Raw genomic sequence first — 14,457 nt, 5'->3', positions numbered from 1 at the left:
AGGGGGAGCTGTGTTTTGCAACCCAGGCCAGTAAATGTGTGATTCTGGAGATCTTAGAGTGCCTGTTGGAGCCCTGAGTACTTTGTCCCTCTTGTTACAAGTGTTGGCAGGCAGTCAAGGACTCTTTCTCCTCTCTCTTCACATTATGGGAAGGAGCAAGGCTTGAGATGGCTCAGGCTGAGCTGACATTCGCTCATTTGGAGTGCTTCACGGGCTCAAGGAGAGACACGAACCTGGGCTGAGCTCACATTATTGAAATTCTTCTTGTGGTCAGGTCCTCCTTCCCCAGCTGTCCAGCCTGTCCCCTCAGAGACAGTCTTACTCTAGGCAAATTAAAGGGAGAGGTGGATGCTGTGGAGATGGCGCTCTTGCCCTTTTGCATGTCCTCTGCTGGGCTTGGCTTTGGCTGCGCCCGTGCAGCACTGAGCTGCACTGTAAAGAACACGATTCTGAGAATCTCTTGGTGTTTCCTTGGGAAGGCAGGGAGAAGAAACACTGTTTGTTGCTTGCAAGAACTCCTTTTCCTGTTATTAGGAGTTCTAAACTCCCCTGGAAAGCACCTGGCAGCTTCTGAGTGACAGAACAGCCTAACATCTAACAGCTGCAGAGCAGAGATGGCAACGCACGTGCACCCCCTACAGTGCCCCTGGAGGAGTTCTGCTGGGCACTGGGTGGTGCGCTGTTAGAAGGCTGCAGAGGCAGGAGATGCACAGTCACGAGTGGGAAGATTTTCCTTGGGGAAAAAAGAAAAAAAGTAACCACCAAACCTGTAACTAAGTCCGTAATACCACCGTGGTTGTAAATGAATGTTGGTCTAACTCACCTGAGGGCAGCTGGTCTTTCCAAAATGCACACATACCAGCCGTGTGCTTTCCAGAGACCATCCGGCCATGTCCTTGCCTCTCTGTGTGCTGTCTCTCACTCTGGTACAACGGGAGAGGTTCCTGCAAGTTACACATTTTAGGATGTTATGCCCCCTCACGCTTATTATTTGCAAAAAGAGATTTTTATTTTTTATTTTTAGGATGGGATTTGTGCTAATGGCACAGCACAGAAAACCAAGGTCAGATTTTATGGTGCACCTCTTGGACCCTTTTTTACCAGTCCTGCAAGCTGCTGCGTGGTGTGGATGTGTTGTCTGCTCTGTCGGGGGGATGGCAGTGATGCTGTGCCATCGTGTTCACCCCAGGCTGGGCTCCCAGGGGGATTCCTTCACAGGTGCTCGTATCTGAAGAGATGTCGGGGCTCGGGGGATTGTTTGCTTGTCAACAATCAGTAGTTGCTGGTGATGTACAGATGTTTCTGTCCAATGCATGGACTTGGCAGGAGCCTTTTGTGCACATTTAATTCTCAAATGGTGGAAAACAGGGAAAAGGGAAGGGCAAGATCCTCCCATACGTTAAAAAAGAAAGCCAGTGAAAGAACAAACAGGCTTACAGCCCTGAAATAGATTCAGCGCAGACCACAGTGTTCAGCCTCACTGCCCTTTCCCATCCGTTCCCTGACAAACGCTCCATGGAGTAACCAGCCTTTTGTCTGATGTGCTCGGCAGTGCTGGGATTCCCCAAATTGCCCTAAGGTCCCTCACCCTGCAGGAGTGGGATTCTTCATTAGAGAGTGGGACAGGAAAGTGGCAGCTCTTAACAGAGCAAGCAAGACACAGCGATGACTTTTAGCAGGCTGCCTCCCTTTGCTGCGCACCATGGAGATGGGTTCTGCTGCCCTCCCTCACTCAGCCCAACGCCCCCAGCGTGGCCCTGCCTGAAAGCTCCAAGTGCCCCTGGGCTGTCGGGGGCAGCGTGGAGTGGGCAGGGAGGCTGTGAGGGAGCCCCAAAGCCAGGAGAAGCCCCTAGAGAAGAGCAGGGAGCTGGCATGCAGGGAGATTTGGGATGGGAAGAAGGAGATTTTCCTAGGAACACAGGGAGGCTCTAGGCTAGAGCTGTTGTAGCCACCAAAATTTGTTAGATCTTGAGGCAGAGTGAAGAGAAAACCTTCTTGGTTAGGAACCGGCCTCCAAGGCGGCGTGGGGAGGTGCTCTGGGATCTGTGCTGTGTCCCCAGGCATCTGTGCCATGGGGCTCTGCCTGGCTGCCCGCACAGGCTGCCCAGGATGGTGAGCGTTGCTGTGTGTCTGAGACTGGCTAGCAAGCTTGACAGGCTTTTTTATTTTATTTATTTTCATTTAAACATTGACATCACATCTCATTACCTTCTTTGGCTGTAATTAGAAATCCTGTGGAATTAAGAACCATTAAATGCATTGAGATTTTAGCCTTGGGAATTTGCCCAGAGGCACACAGCTTATAGGCCTTCACAAAGCTTGGCTTCCCTCGAGTTGTCTCCCCCTCCTCTTCTCCATCCAAGCCTTTGTACAAAGGAACCATCTTTTCCCTTTCACTAATTAATTGCTCTTGCCAACCAACAGATGTTTTGTAGCCTTTGAAGACCAGGAATAGCCAGGTATGGAACTTGTGCAGCATTACACTGACTTCATGTGCAATTTGAGCAAGAAGTTTCGAAGCTCAAGAGAAAGAAAAGCTATTAAAGCCAAAGAGGGAGTTACAATATCTCAGAAGAATATATCCCCCCACCCTGAATTTGATTAAATTTGACCAGAATTTATGTGCTTCTGGGCCACAGTGCTCAGTGGACCAAGAGATAAACTATCATTCAGGATATCTCCTCTGCTAATTTATTAATTTACAATTTGTGTCTGTGATGCATTGACCTTAAAAAGCAACAGGAAGAAAAGCCGCAGAGCTACACATGGGCAGTGCAGGATGCAGAGTCAGGCTGGAACACCACGGAGCCAAGCGCTGAAGGTGGGAGAACAGCTTCTTTATTCAGCCCTCAGCTCCTCTCTTCTCAGCGCATCGTCTGTGCTGGGAAGCTCTTTGGCAAAAAATTGCTGAGACTTGTTCTTAATGCTAAGGATAGCGGTTGTAACGACGGAAATGGTGGGTCTGGGCACTTACTCTTCCCTCCTGTTGTCTACATCATTAAAAATGATCTAATTGAAATAGATATCATTAATCAGTGCCAGACGCAGTTTAGCTAGAATGGAGACAAGGACAAACTGTGCACTTCCGCTGCCTGCAGATAGAAACTGTTTGGGCTAGTTTAACTGCAGAGTGGGAAAGTGCTGGAGGCAAACCCATCCCTTTTCCAGGAAAAAAGCGCTGTTCTGCTATCAAATATGACAATGAAAACAACCCTCGGTACTGCCAAGGTTGCATGGGCACAGAGCAGAAAGAAATGAGAAAAGGGACTGTCTGCCATGCCACAAGCCGCTGCTGTGAGCAGAGGATGTCCTCTGCTAATGCAGGCACAGGTCTCGCTGCCGTTTTATTTCCACGTCGCTCTGGACCACGGGGTCACTCGTGATCTACTGCATCGTAACGGAGAGCAGGTCGGGTTCAGCGCAGTTCATCTGCTGCGAAGAGAAAGAGGTGTGTGCTGGGAATGGCTTCAGCCGCGTTGGTTGCAGTCACAGTACTGGTGGAAGGAAAGAAAGAAGACGGTTTCATTGTGGCTTTTAGGAAGCTGGATAGGTAGGATGAGGCATTCATAAAAGGGACTGGTGGGAGGTGAGAAGGGCCCTTGCTTAAGAGCAGGCAGAAGAACTGGAGAATACTGCAGGAGAGAGATGGTAGTCTTCAGAAAGTGAATGAACTAACCCTGAGCTATCCCTTGTACTGACAACTTTGTCGCCTGTTGCTCTATCTCCTGCTGACCAGAGGGTTATATAGGTATGAGTAACATACTTATTTGCCTCCCCTAAGCATCTAGTTTATGGTTAATAATTTAAGGAAAATTAACCTGAATTCTGTATTTTTTTTCCTGTAACGGCCACAGTTTGTTGTCACTGTTTCACTATCAGATTTCAACAGGTACACAAAACATGAGTGTCAAAAGGGCTGTCGCCCAATGTGGCAATCCCAGAACACGTGTGAGTTTTGGGAGAAGAGTTAGCAGGAACACATCAGCTCCATGCCCACAGGGTCAGTGGCTCAGCAGCATGGATGGGTTCCCTGACAGCCTGTCAGATTCAAAACCCGAATTTAGTGTGTGTGCAAAAGCAAGAAGCAGGGCTGATAGTGACCTATTAGCAATTACAGAAGAAAAGAGGAGAGGGGAAAAAAAGAGAGTTGGGATATTCAAGGCTCAGACCTTATCAAACTCATTAACTTACAAAGCAGGCTTTCCTGATTGCTGTAATTAATGTTCATGTTCCTCAGCTTACAGACTTTGTTTCAGCTACCTGCCTGTCCCCAGCCACAGCAGCGCGAGGGCGAATCCAATCCAAGGTCCTTGGGGCTCACAGGAGCCATGCAAGAGTCACTTGGCAGCCCTGTGTGCAGGAGGAGGATTGTCAGCGTGTCATTCACACAGCTTCAGCACAGGAAAGCCAGGGAAAGGCACAGGCACTTCCCACCTCAGACAGATTTCAATTAAAATTCCTCTTCGAAGAGTCGGTGTTGTATCTCAGGAGAGGTTAACAACGTGGCATAGAAATGTGAGAGCATACTTGAACAGATCCCATATAGAAATTTTAAGCTCAGAGGACACCGACTCCTCTTCCTAGCCCAGAAAAAAGATTAGTTAGGTTATGCAATTGCTGTAGCTGGCATCAAACTAGCTGCATGCCAATTACCAGCCCCTATGCAAATGCTTGTACTGAAACGCAGGATGCAGCTGGACCTGGGTCTGGGCAGTCTTCCAGGATTATTCCAAGCCACATTATGACAGTTTTGAAAGAGAAGGGCTCTATGGAGTCAGTAATTTTTTACAGCCTTTCAGAAAATGGCGGAAATTACCACTACATCCAGATCTTAACTATTTATTTTTGAAGGGAGAAGGAATTTCTGCATGTTGATGCCAATCAGGATGTACTTGAGGCACTAACACTCCAAGACAGAGGGCCATCAGTCTGTTTGCCAAGTGTGCGGCCTGAGTGCCAGATGTGCTTGGGATAGAAAGCAGGCTTCTTGAATTTGTCAGTGGTTGATTGAAAAGAATTAAAAAATATACCACCAAATAATGCCAGAGTTGAAGCTTCTGGGGATGCTTCAGGGAAACCCTGCTGTGTTCAGATGCCCCTGGCCCTGATGAAGTTGCTGTTCATGCTGCTGCTCGGCTTCCCTGTGAAAAGCACACTTGGAAGGGGTGCAGCAGTGGCATACAAACTGTCATGCAACATTTACTCACAAGATGCCTCCTATAAAGAGCTGATGCCAGGAGAACAGGGACGCAGTAGTCTCACAGTTACACATCTCTGCAGATGGGAAAGATAAATTGAGAGCTGCCACCAGCAGACATGAAACATTTCAGGTTTGATCAAAATATTATACACCAAATGTCCTGACAAGGAGAGGCATTTAAAATGCTTGTGTCTGTCTTGGCAACACAGAATTGAATCAGTCAAAGTACATATCCTTATCCTGGGTGGAGAAATGATATGAACATACTATGCATAGAGAAATTTGGAAAAAGATCAGGGAAAAGAATAAAAGTGCTGAGTGCTGTTTCTCAAATTTGGATCACATAGTTCGTATGAAATGAAAGGTAATGCTCTGAGCAGCAGCTACCACTTTTTCTATCCTGAAATAGGACATTCTCCATCACTGCCCCACATTTCTTTGGGCTCCCTTCATCACTGGCAGCCTGCCCTTGAGAAAGGGGAAGGGAGGAGGTGGGATGAGCCCCAGGTGGAGCAGTGGGGCGGTAAGGTTTTGGTCCCAATGTCATACACCATGGCTCTGAATCAGTGAAACACTGGTCGTAGGTGAAGGAGGATGGTTGGAGGATCAGTTTGCAGTCTTATCCCCAAGAGGTCTTGACTGGTGGTTCTCTAGAGATGTGGGTAAGTCTCCAGCTGCTGGAGAAACCCTGCATGCCCATGGAAACCCTTCTGGGAGCCACTCCTGAGTCGTCTTGTAGGTTGTTGAATGAAGGTACTGCCCCTCAGGAGCAGAAAGCATTCATCTGCAGAAACGCTTCAATTGCAGCACAAGCTGTGGAGAAGTGGTGAGGAGAGATGACCATGGAACCAACACGGTGAGGCAGGAGGGGTGGCTTGGCCGTGGATTGTCACTGCACTGTCATAGAGGCTGATCAGGGTGACAGAGGAGGGAGCTGATGCAGCTGTACAGCCTCTGGGCACAGGATGCATTTCTAGAGGGCAGAAGAAGTGACACTGGGGTCTGCTCAGGCTTAGCTGAATTGATTCGGAAGGTGCCTGACACAAAGCAAGGACTGTGTCATGAAAGGCAAGCCTTGATACTGCTGCTTTGGGCCATTACAGTAGATTAAGTCCTGCAGGATGCTCCCTGTTACAGCTGATCAGGCAGCAGAAATTAATTCCAGCAGTGGGATATCCAGCAGAGCCTTCTGGCTTTCTGGAGCACACTGGGGCAACTGGGACACCAGAGAAATCGGTATTTGCCCTGGTGGTGCAGCCAGCACTCGGTACATCATCCCGCCTTCTGCTGGCTTTCTGCTGAAGGTTAAGAGTGGGGAGGAAGGGAGATTTATTGAGGATTCTTCAGGTTTTAGTACCTTTTGAATCATCACATGCCCGCAGCTGTTTCCTTGCTGAAATCTGTGCTCCGAGGTATGGCTTTGTGAACAACCAGAAGGCAAGAGCCACCAAACGGTGGCATGTTATCAGGCTTTATAGGCATATTGCAGTACACTGCAGGACTTGACACCTCTTCTGAGCACACAGTCAGTGCTAATTGGGACGCAGCTCTTCCCATCAGGGAGTGCTCTGTCACCTGCATGTCCAGCCACGGCTCCTGCGAGTGAAATGGCTGCTCACTGCTGACCGCTGGGTGTAGCTGCTCTCAGTGAGTGCAGGAGCGTGTCTTCTGGGGGGAGCCAGCAGTGTGTCATGCTCTCCAGAGACAGTCATTTGAAACTCTTCAGTAATTCAGTATGGTGACTTAAGTGAATATATATATATATATATATATTTATTATTATTATTATTATTTTTTTTTTGCTAAGAACTCTAAAAATCAAAGGGCAGCACTTCTTCCGTAACAAAAACTGAAATGCGTCTAGGTCCAGATGTCCCCCCTTCATGAAACAGGGGGCAGGTGACATTGGCATAGGTTCTGTATTTCAGATACCGTAGCCCTTGTTTATACATAAACATGGCATGCTTTTAAATACATGGCTTACTCTGGATGGGTGTTTTGCATCATCAAGTGCTTTTTCATCGGTACATTTGCTTGTGGAACAGTGTAAGGATGTGTAATAATTGTGGAATGACAAAATAATGAGGGTTGGAAGGGATATCTGGAAATTATCCATTTCACCCTTCTGCTCGGAGCAGGACTGACATCAGACAAGGATCAAATGGCTCAGTGTTTCCTTTAATCAAGTGCCGAAAATCTCCATAGATGAAGACAGCACCACTTTGCTGGTCACTCTGCTCCTGTGCCTAACCAGTCTTGCACTGAAGAACTTTTTATTCTGATGTCTGGTTAGTGTTTCCTGTGTTGCAGCTTGTTCCCAGTGCCTCTTGGCCTTTCACTTAGCACTTCTGGGATGAGTCTGGCTCTGTGTTCCCCCATAGCCCTCTGGTATGTAGAGGCAGTCTGCGGGCAGGTGTTCCCACCTCCCCAGTTGCCTTCTTCCAGCCAGACAAGGTCAGGTCCATTCACGTCTCTTCATATGACAAGTCCTCTAGCCCCTAAACACCGTAGTGGCCCTTCCCAGGGCTCTCTCCAGTTTGGCAGCAGCTGTGTAGTATTGGGGTACCCCAAAATGACCCCAGTGCTTGAGATGAATCTTTGTGAGCACCCAGCAGAGGGGCATAATGAGCTCCCTCTCCTGCTAACGCACCCACTGCGTGGTTACCCTTCATGCATGGGTGCACTGCTGACATGTCCACCGCAAAGGCTGCCAGGCCCTTTTTCTGCCTCCCTCCTGATTTGGTGACACCACAAGAAGTTGTATGAATTGTTACAATGGTATGTTTTGTACTGTAAATCTATTCTACCCCAAAATTATATTAAGAGAGCAGTAAATCAAGCACTTGGCTGCTAACCCCACGACTAGGATTTGACTGGACAGAAAAGTGATGCAGTTATCATCTCCTGAAAATTAATATCCTTATAACAGAGTCAATGTGCTACATTAAAGCTGCTCACCTGCAAAGTCAACAGGGTCAAACAGCTTTCAGAAGCGAGTGACGGGAACAGAACCAAACAAGTGAGGTGGGTAACGTAAACAGCTCCCGCTGTTTCTACAGATAACATCTGCAAAGGAAACAGCAGAGCTAAGGCTGATCATCCAGCTTTATGCCTACCCTCTTGTGAGTTAGCATCAAGGGTACTGTGGTACTCGTGGCAGGTACGTGCTTAAGGAAAGTTGTGTTGGTTGGAGTCAGGACATCCTTTTATTCTCCATTATCAAAGCCGAGAAATGATTACAGGAGCAGGATAACTCCTCCAGAATGAAGGGGAAGGAGATGATTTAAATTTAAACTTGGGTTTAAACACTTTGAGGAATCGAGATCAAAGTAGGCAGAAGCGGCAGTGATCATTGTGAAATGTATTTAATTCAGCGGCCACTAGTCCAAGTCAGTCTAGCTGGATTATGGAGACATACCCTTTCTTTTAGCACAAGACAAGTGTGCTTAGTAAAGCAAATTATACCTAAGAACAAGACTCTCACTTTTTATGAAAAAAAGACAAATTGAGTTTATATCCAACTGTTTTCTTCCCTTTTGGATAGATGACGGTTTTTTGAGTGACTTGTTTCATTTAGCTGTTTCTACCATCCTCCCTGGGTGCCTTTCTCCATGCACTGAAGCTCTTGGGGCCATGTGGCTGTGTTTTATGAGCCCAGTGACCTCAGTAGCTGCTTAGGGCACAAGGAAAGATGTGACCCATCACCCTGACACTGAGCCACATGCTGACTTGTGGTTCCTTGGGAGCAGAGTAGGTATGGGATGTGTATTGTAAATCTGGAATAATCTGCACTGTTGTTTCCTTTTAAGAATTAACCAGTTATGTGCTATGATGCCTTAAAATTTGTAAGTCTGTGAGAAAGAAGAACTCGGGGCATGCACCAAGTCAGGAATAATCTGAGCGGATACAAATATCTTCTTTGAGTTGGTTTAATATTGCTGAACCTGTTAATGAAAGAAACTCGCTTTGGGGAGATTGCTAAAGAAGAGTTGGCCAGGCCTGTTGTCCTTTAATGAAGTAGCTAAATGACTCACAAGGACTATGTGAATCCATCGTCACATACTTTTGCAGTGAAGTGGTGAAAAGGTACCCCATCAAACTCAATGAAAAGTAATAAGATTACTCCATTCTTATTTCTGTAGCAAAATAGGTAGGTAGGTAGATTTTGAAGATTTATGCTCGGGTGCTACAATCCAGTGTTCTTAGTTATTGAGCACTTAGAAAGTACAGACCCGCAGCCTGCACATAACACCGAATGCTTTTGATAGAAGTAAAGAGTATTTTGCTGTTACCATCAAGCCTTGAAACTGACTTCCAGCTAATGACCCAAATAATCTTTGCTTGAAATTGTATAATTGAGATTGAAGGCTGTCTGGGGCTTCTAGCTGGTACACAGATTCTACATCCATGAGCTTTTGAGTATGGTCATTGAGCTGAAATGGAGAAGGTTAAAACTCTCATTTTCATTATCAAGCTCCCCCCATCTCCCAATACAAATGTGACATTTCAATTTTACACAGTCCAACTCTTCTTAAATCATCTGTATAAAAACTTCAGATCTTGATTGATGATGGATGAGCTATTGTCTGCTAAAGCACCCAGTTCTCATTACCCTTTAAGACATAGCTTATTAATGATAGACCTGAAGTACCTTCCCAGTGGGTCATCAGCGCAATCTACTGTGCTAAGAGATCAAAAGACTTGGTTTGGCATGAAATTTCCAGGCCAAAGCCATTTTTAGGTAATGCACTGAGCATCTAGAGAGAAATTTGACAGTGTTTTGAGTGGTACAGTCACAAGAAATCCCTGTCATCTGGCTGATGGTGGGGAAGCACTGTCAGCATGCAAAGATGTCTCGGCTCTAACAGAGGCTGACCTTGGAAATTAAGGTATCATTGATATGTGTTATATAATAGGTATGTGCAGGGGACACCTGTGTACTGTGTAGTGTGACAGACAGCTGTTTTGTTGGCAGACAATCACCATGGAAAGTGTAAGTAATCTTCTGTTTTGCTTTTGAGGTGGTTATAGTGGATGTTCCTAACAGTTCTCCTAATCAGCTCCTTCCTCTCTCTCTGCCCACCTTGGAACTAGTTCTTTTCCCTCTCACTGTGCCTTCTTCCAGTTCATCGTGGCTGCAGGCTTCATTCCCCTGGAGAGGAGCTTTTAATTTGTAACCTTCAGCCGCAGTAGCAATTTTATAACCAATTTTAGAACAATTTCAGAACCAGATTATATTGTGAAATAATTACCAACAGCCCCCACGTCAGATCAATGTGCAAGTTATTTGCACTTAAGGATACATTGCAGAATGTGAACATGTTTTGCCAATTTAATCCACGTTAGAAGTTAGATAACAGACCCCGAGGGATTACACTGTACAGAAGAAAAAAGAAGCTGAAGAAAATGCCCTTTTGACAAATGGATGAATAAAAGTTTTCTCTATCTCTGGTCTAAACAGACAATGCACATGCAGAGCTACTGTCCTTTTGCCTTCTTTACAATGATCTTAAGCTTCTGGTGGCTGATAACCCCCGTTTCACCGACCCCACCCAAAGCCTTCATCTCATTGCAACAAATGCCCCTTTTGAATTTAGCAGATTAAGTGTAATTTGTACATGGTGTATCTTTCCATGTTACATGGCACTTTATGGAAAATATAAGATACTCGTGTTTGATGACTGCCAGAGACCTGTACGTATCACTGCTCTGTTGTTAGTATTTTAGGTATTGTATGGTAGGCTACCAGAGTTGTGTGGTAATAGTTCTGCTTCAGCACTTGGCTAATGGAAGCAAGGAAATAGCAGATAAAATAGTTAATGCATTTCTGATTCAAGTCTCTGGATAAATGACCATTTAATAGAATTTTAATAATATGCAGATGTAAGTTCCCCAGAATCATTTGGCAGCTCTCCGCACAATAAGCAAAATAATGGCACAAGTCAGTGGCGAGTGCATTTGCTGCTTTATTTTCACATAACTTGGGTGACAGAATTATACCGCTTTTAAGCCAGGGAAGTAGTTCTAATAAGGAAGATGATAAGATTTTGCATTCACTTCAGAATCAAGTGGCAAAAGACCTTGGAGCTACTCCTTTGCTCAGAGCACCAGCTGCAGCTTTGGTGCCAAAATGGGAGATGGTGAGACTCACGTGTGGCTATCAGGAGCTTAAAAGGAAGGCTTCCTGAATCATCTGCCACCTCTAGGAGCTCCTTTCCCAATGAAGGCCAGTAGGAGCTGTGCTTCAAAATCCCCTTTTATAACTTTATGTCCTCAAGTAGTGTGGAAGCCCTAAGGTAACGTTTGCAGGTAGCAGGTGGTATTTCAGGCAGCGGTTGCTAGAGCTGAGTGCTCTGCCTGCTGTCCATCCCAGGCAGTGGTGGTGGACTTAGATTAGCAGTTCTCCAATGTCACCAAAAATGTGTTAGAAGACAAAAATACTCTCCCTAGAATTATATTTAAGGTATATGTAGCTGCAAACAATCCTTTTTAGTGCTTCTTGGCAGGAACTGGCTTCTTTCTTTGCAGGAAAAATCAGAAAATCCACTGGTATACTTGTTCTGGTTCCTCCTGCAGCCTCTGAAGGGAGGAGGGCTCCTGTGCTGTTGCACAAGAAGGAAGCGCTCTTCTGCTGGCTTCATTCCCTAGCTCAGCTGCGTAGTCAGAGATCCCTGCCTTTCTCCTCCTGTTTATTGTTTAACTTTATCTCTCGCTTGCAGTGCTGTAAATTAAAAGGAGATGATGACTTTATGATGATGAGTTCATTATACAGTAACTCTATTGTATATTGATTACATTTGTGCTTCATTTGCTTAACATGTAATGGGGTTTATTAGGTCTTTCCAGGCATTGTTCTTGCTAAGAGAGGGCAGAGAAGTGCAAAATGCGTTTGAGTTTGTTAATTCAGTGTAGCCAATACATCTGTGCTGATTTACACATGCCGAGGACTCTGCATAAAGGAAAGTGAAATAGCAAGTGGGGACGGAAGGCAGAAGGAGACTGGATTTGGATCCAACAGAGTGAGAAGAGTTGAGCAAAAGCACCTTAAGGATTGTACTAAACACTGAGTTCCTGGTTATTTAATAAATCTGTAAGTGCCCAGGTTTCTCAGAAGGTCACCACGTGAATAGACCTGTAAACTTTAATCCTGTCACCTGTAAAAAATTGTACTGTTTGGGAAAAATACATCACATCAGGTTTTGTGGCTCAAATAACGGGTACAATGTTTCTTATTCAGTGATGAGGGAAGTCAGAGCATTTCCCATGTTTGCTCCTAGTAAACCACAGGGAAAGCTTTCAGTAAAAAGGGCCCAGTTTCTGGTCACTTTTATGCTGAAAAACATATTTCTCCACAAACTGAAACTATTAGTATTATTTTTAGAGTGAGGTGGTGCCTGATACACAAGAATACATCAAAGTTCCTTGGAGAAAAGAGAAAATTTGATAGGTATTGTCATGAGTGAATGCTCTAAAAAGCAGAAATTATGCCAGCGGCAGGTGTTCAGATGTACCAACTGATAGTGACACTATTTGGAATCATGCGCAAGTGGTTAAGAAGCTCTGAATGTAGATTTTTCAGTTTTTCATGGCTTGTTAGATGTTATTTTTAATCAAAATCTGGGCCATCATGGATTAGCTAATCCTGTGTAGCTGGGATGTCACAGAGAAATCATCACTAATCATGTTTTCAAGTGTGCTTCAGAGTCCCACTTTTTCCCCTGAGCAGAATTGCGAACAGATGCTGTACGGGGTTGGTTTTATTTTTTATTTTTTTCTCTTCAGGGATCATAAGAATATCATACAAACAGGTCATTGCTATATCTCTAATGTGGACTGTCTTCTGTACGAGATTATTATTAGGGGTTTTGGTTTTAAGCCCCTTTTCAATGAAAAGCCAAGCTTTTAAACCAGAGGTTTCTAAGAAATAGTTATTAATACTGTGAACTGATTAATATGGTGGAAAGATGTATTTACAGATGATCCTTTATTTAATAATTCTTTTCTTAGGGGCTACCTCCTCCACATGCCATGGCCTGTAAACTCAAATGTTAAAAGAAAAATACAGTAATTCCTTCCCTGTTTGTCAATGTTGGTATTATTCCCTCTACAGCTTTTAAAGGTTTTTTGTGGGAGGTGAGGACTATCAGATGACCTAGTCATTGCCATGGTAGTCGAGATTCACTCTTAATGTCTCTGCAAGAAGTGTCACACTCCTGGCTGTATAGCACCACTTAATGTCATTGCAAAGTGCCATTAGTATCTAACCTTCAACATTTCTTAGCTGAGGCTGGAATCTCTGACACTAAGCGGTGCGTGAGGTTTTAGCTGCATTGCTCCTGTTAACCTCAATGAAAGACACAAGGATTATCCTCTGCTTTGGAAATACAGGAGCCAGGTTAAAAAGAGGAATGCTGAATATGAGCAAGAGTGTAGAGGGTGGAAAAATACCACTCTGAAGGAGACCCCAGTGCTACATCTAACAACCATAAGATCATTTTTATGTTGAGATTTGACAAATCAAGTCTTCGAGGTAGGTCAACAAGCCATTGTTTAAAAACCAACTGATATAAACATGATTTAGAAGGAGAAAAGAAAGAAAATCCACATTTAAATGGAGGAATAGTCACTAATATCTTTCCATACTTACCAAATTTTAAAATTTCCTTCAAAGAAACCACCCCCCATTTGTGATGGCCTGCACATTTCCAGTTAGGGTATATCATGAGAACTTCCATCTGCTCAGAAACCATCTCCCTCAGATGCAAAGCTCCCAGCAAGACTGGGATCACAGTGTTTGGGAAGAGGGAACTTAAAAAATACAGTTTTCTCCGGAAAACAGGCATTTCATGTTTAAATTTGAGTCACTTCTGCAGTTTTGAAACTACTTATGGTCAGTCTTGAAATTCAGAAAGTAGATTCATGGCTGAAGAGGCAGGAAATGGAAATGCCCATGTTTTGTGAAGAAGGAATATAGATGCTGTAGCATTAAAAAAATGTTAGGATGCGAGTTTGGGTCCTGCTTTGACTGTGACTGTCGCCCTGACTCACTCTGTCTCTATAAACTGCATAGATAGACGGCTGGGATTAATAGAAGAACATGGTCTCTGTATTGACTTTTCAAATAGGATTTATGACTAAAAATTTGATGAGAAGGGAGTCCTATGAAATTTGAAAGGTTGATAGTGATTCCTTGATAGAAAAAAATGTGTGTGCCAGTGCAGAAGAGAGTAGACTGCAGAGCTGACCATCAGGGCAGT

General features: G+C 44.7%; 1 protein-coding gene across 7 annotated transcripts in view; it reads left to right on the top strand.

Annotated features, from left to right (window-relative positions):
- ERBB4 (erb-b2 receptor tyrosine kinase 4) overlaps positions 1 to 14,457 on the top strand; it is a 578,634-nt gene that overhangs the window by 363,811 nt on the left and 200,366 nt on the right. The gene's annotated exons all lie outside the window — the stretch shown is intronic.

This window comes from Oxyura jamaicensis, chromosome 7, assembly GCF_011077185.1.
Source record: "Oxyura jamaicensis isolate SHBP4307 breed ruddy duck chromosome 7, BPBGC_Ojam_1.0, whole genome shotgun sequence".
Taxonomy (NCBI): Eukaryota; Metazoa; Chordata; class Aves; order Anseriformes; family Anatidae; genus Oxyura; species Oxyura jamaicensis.
The sequence above is the reverse complement of the archived record's forward strand: the minus strand, read 5'-3'. Positions and strand labels throughout refer to the sequence as shown.